Below are 4,785 nucleotides of genomic sequence, written 5' to 3'. Positions count from 1 at the left end.
TCCTAAAGAGCAGCACCACGTCTTTCACTTGGATTCTTTAAAACTGAGAACAGGACCTGGCACATCACGTCTCACACAGAGGTTTATTAGATAGACAGAAGGATGGATGGATGATGGATGGATGGCAAAGCAGAAGCAGACGCCTCTAACTTTCTCAGCAGACCAGTAGGGAGGGAGTCAAAGCCAAGATTCCCTAGCAGCCAGACGAAATAAGACCACATGGAAAAAAAATAGCTTTTTTAGAATCATCTCACTTCAGGGGCAGGTGAATATTGAGGAAAGACGTTCGAAGCTGGTTTCAAATAGATGTTGGCAAATAGAAGTGACATCAGGAAAGAGACTCAGACTCTCATTATTCATTACCCTGTCGCTTTAATTCATTGTGTTCTAGCATAAGCCAAACTAATTAGGTCTTATTTTGCAAACAAAATTCTCATGGCCTGCTACATGAAATTCTTCTCTAATAGGTAGCATCTGCGGCATTTATTTCATCCACTAATTTTGTAACCTTCTCCAAGGTTACAAATATAGGACTCATGTGACATGATGTGATTCAGACATAGATGAGCTGTGTGGCCTGGTCCTAGTCCCTGGGTCGTCTTCTCCCTGGATGCGCCTTCCCAGAGAGTCTAGACAGAAGACAGCCAGCCAGCTCAGTCCCTGGTAGGCTGTGTCTAAGGGAAGAGGAGCCCAACCACCCTCCTGTGGAGCATGCTGCAGTCAGAGATGAATTCTGTGGTGAGGTGTGAGCTGGCTTTAGACACAGTAGGAGACCAGAGGGAATGGAGATACCAAGAGGCTGGTGTAATCAGGGGCCTAGGGCCTGGATAATTTTCCCGGATAAGAGAGGACTCAAACAGTGTCTTGAAAGACAGTAGGAGGAGAACAGCAAGATGGTGGAGGTTTGGTTGGTTTTTTTTTTTTTTCCTGTTTGTTTCTGTTTTGTTTTGTTTGAGCAAAGCCCCATAATAAAATCAAAAGGCAACATGGAGAGTGGGAGCCATGACTCTCCTGCCACATACCCAGTTCTGGTCTTTCCAAGATAGAAAGCCTTCACACTCATGCTGTGAGCAAATCAGAAGAGCAACAAGGGACCCTGTTCAGAAAAGCTCCACCAAAACCAAATGCAACATGTTCTTCACCACCACTATATGTATAACAAGGGATCAAACGACAAAGCTGCCAATATGGAAGGTGCAGTCTCTCTGGGGGCACCTGGCAAGCCCAACTCCGTGCTTATCAAACTACAGGGATACAGAGAGGCAGATGGCCTGGTGCCTGGCCCTGGCAAAGAGGCAAATCTCAGATATAAAGTAAAAATGTTAGAAGGAGTGTTCCCGTGGCCCTACTATGTATCTCACCCAGCCTTGGTATGGTCTTCTAGGTTTTCAGCAGAATCTGCAAGAAAGCACAGAGGCTTTGTCTTTGCATGGGTCTTTCTTATGAATATGAGTGGGGAATGCTTTGGGGGTACCTGCCAGCCCCTGCTTCTTCTCCCAGCAGCACTTTCCTTGGTGAGAAAGAAACTTGGAGAAGCCTCCGTTCTCAATGGATTCACTCAGCACACCAGGGATCTTCCCAGGGCCTCCCTGATAGAATGCTGCTTTCTAGAAAGTGATGCCCTTTGCTCTTCTGGTTCCCTGGCTCACATTGCTTTGGTCCATGAGCCTTCTGACTCACCTAGCTGACTGCTTCTGCCTCAAGCACACAACTCACTCAATGCCCCTGCCCTTCTCTACCCTGTATCCCCCAGGATCCCTGGGAAAAGCATGCCTACACAGCCAGAAGTTCAGGGAGTTCCTCTCTAGGGGCACGTCAATCAATGAGCAAGAGAACCCCCTGATTCTACCTCTGCTGGACAATCCTTGGGGGGCAGCCAGGAGTGTAGCCTTTATTACTGGGCTCCAGCTGTCCCTAGCACTCTCTCAGTAAGGAAACTTTGCCTTGGCTTCTGTCCTTCCCACGTGCTGCCTGGTTCTGACTTCTGTTTCCTGGGATGACCCTCCAAGTGAACTACCCTGCAAGTCCTTGTCTCAGGCTCTGCTTTCAAGGAAGAGTCAACCCATGCTAAGACCCTCCCTCTGATACTGTTGAATTGACATCATAGATGCAACTCTTCCTGTGGGCGTGAATTGACTCTCTGTGGGAAGATAAGTTAGTCCCTGAATGCCAGAGCCAAACTAGCCCAAAGTCTGCCCAAGAGAAAGTTCCCGTGATCTTTCCCAGATGGCAAATTTCTAGGGCTTGCCAGGTCTTTTGTTCTTCCCTAATAATATCTTTTAGTTGTAAAAAATTAAAAGAAAAATAATTTCCCTGTGATTTTTTTTTGCTTTGCTTTGACATCAAAAATATTAAGAGCCGTATTAAACATTTCTCTTTGCAAATATATGCCAAGCAAATGCAGAATATTGGGCAATCTGCTGTAATAATGATAGTTATATCTGTGATAAAAAGCAAAAAAAACTTGACATGAGGTTTTATTTCAGAGTAACAGGCATGTCAGGAGGGCTGGAGGTTATATCCAGAAGGATTTTTACTCTGTGTGAACCTGACTTGTTCCATCATGATTTCTGGTCCCTTGGTCTCCCATATGCAATTTAAGAACAAAAGTACATGAGGGGAGATAGGTGAGGACATCGATGTGATTCTGGAGAAATACAATTCATGTTCACTGTTTTTAGAATTCCATGACTTTGGAGTCAAACTACGGCAATAAATGCATTAGCAGCTAAATTGTATATACTCATTTATTCTGTAAGCAAATATGAACTAAAAGCCAACTATGTTCCAGGCGCTCTTCTATGTGATAAGTAGAAGTGGGTGTCAAATGTGAAGTACTTATAAGAAGATGCACATGAATGAGTAGAGTCAGATACCCCAGGAACGGCAGGGCGACTTCCTTATTGACAATATTGAGCACAAGGTCAGTTTGAACAAGTGTGGTCAGTCTATTTCTTTTAAAAAGCAAGAATGAAAAAAAAGCAAGAACAGAAGAGAGATTCTTGTCCAACTCCTCTGGTGAATCCTATGTGGCCTGAGCTGCATTCTAGTCATGAGCAGCTGGGACCATGTTACAAGTTAGCTATCTTAACATTAGGGGGTCAAACCGAAAGCATTATACAACCTAGAGTCCACTGCTCTCACTAGTTAAAGATTATTTAATGTACTATAACTTTCAGGATAAAATTATTACAGATGGCTATTGATGAAAAGCTGAAGATGAATGTTTTAAACACAGGATCACTGGTTGCATTTTGAATAAAACTTAAAAATTAAACATCATGAAGCAGCTGAAATTGTTTTGAAGTCCACTTCTGTTCCCATCAACCAAGCTCTGGTCTGTCTACTATGACCAGTATGAAAACAAAACATAGAAAACAATTTAGATATTACATTCCCCCTAAGAGTAATATTGCTGCCAATCCAACCTTATTTAGATTAATCAGTAAACAAGAAGCTAACTCATTTTTTTTGCACTAAAGTAATTATACCTGGTGTCCATTCAGACTGCATATAGAGGAATTTACTATGGAGATTCCTCATTTTACTCAAAATGTACTGTACTAGTACAGGATGGCAAATATTTACTAGTGTGAAAGCACTTCTTTATATTAATCACATAAATGAACACCTGTAATCAACATGTCCAGTTTTGGTAATTCATTTTTCTAGGCTATATTTGCTTTGATGACATTTATTGAAACATAGTTTTATGTCTGTGAATTTCATAGGAAAAAGTTATGGCTTGTATTTTATGTGCTTCTTATTTGTTCTTCCAGTAATTTATCTTTATTGTATTCTCCAAATGTGGTGGTTTGCATTGGATTGGAGATTTAAAAAACTTGTCCTTAGTCACATAAAGAGAAGCACTGGTACAGATGTCCAGCCAGAGCTGGATGACCCACTGCCATGAAGCTAAACTGGGAAAAACCAATTCAAGAGATGGGGAGATACTAAATTACACAGCCTCTCAGTGCAGTGTCTTGACATGGTAAGCCCTGAGGGTCAAATACTAACTCTGAACCCGTGAGCACTCTGTAAAGTGGACACAACTGCAAATACCAAACCTATGAAGAATATAAATTGCAAATTGACTTTTTTAAATCCTGGGGGGCAAGAGAGATTGTTGAAGGCTCAAAACCGTGTTGGATGAATGAGACTTGACAGAAAAAGAGTTTTTAGCCTTGAAAAGTCAAAAAACCTCAAGAATATGTCATTTCTGTCTGCAAAAAAAAATCTTATCATGGTTATCATGGCAGAGGTTAAGAGAATTTTAGGAAGTATACCAAGATGCTCCAAGTGGCAAAACTACAACTAATAGGGAGAAGGGGCAGAAAGGCAGATACTGATGCAAAAAAGAATTTCTCAACAATCGTGACTGCTCAGAAATGAAGAGAGAGCTGTGTCAGGTGGTAGTGAGTCTCCTGTAAGAGTAGGAACATTTGGAGCTGTTGAGGAGATGCCTGCATATGGGAGAGCTTGCATCCTGCTGGGTTCTTAGTGATTTCTTCAGGAACTATGCTAAGCCTTTTGCCATGTAGTATTTTTCTTCTAATCTCACAGTAAATCTGGAAAATAATGTCATTATCTGCACATTATAAATAAGAAATCAGAAGCTCTGCAGAGTTACCTAATATGACCATAGACATACAGAAATGGCAGGCAAGAGGCAGCACTGCTAGAGGTGCTGACTCCATGCTCTAACCAGAATGTAACGTTGTCCTCGAATCTGAAAATCCATAATTAGATGTACCCAAAAATATGGAAACGTGATGAGAAACTTAC

Source organism: Vulpes vulpes, chromosome 8, assembly GCF_048418805.1.
Source record: "Vulpes vulpes isolate BD-2025 chromosome 8, VulVul3, whole genome shotgun sequence".
Taxonomy (NCBI): domain Eukaryota; kingdom Metazoa; phylum Chordata; class Mammalia; order Carnivora; family Canidae; genus Vulpes; species Vulpes vulpes.
The sequence above is the reverse complement of the archived record's forward strand: the minus strand, read 5'-3'. Positions refer to the sequence as shown.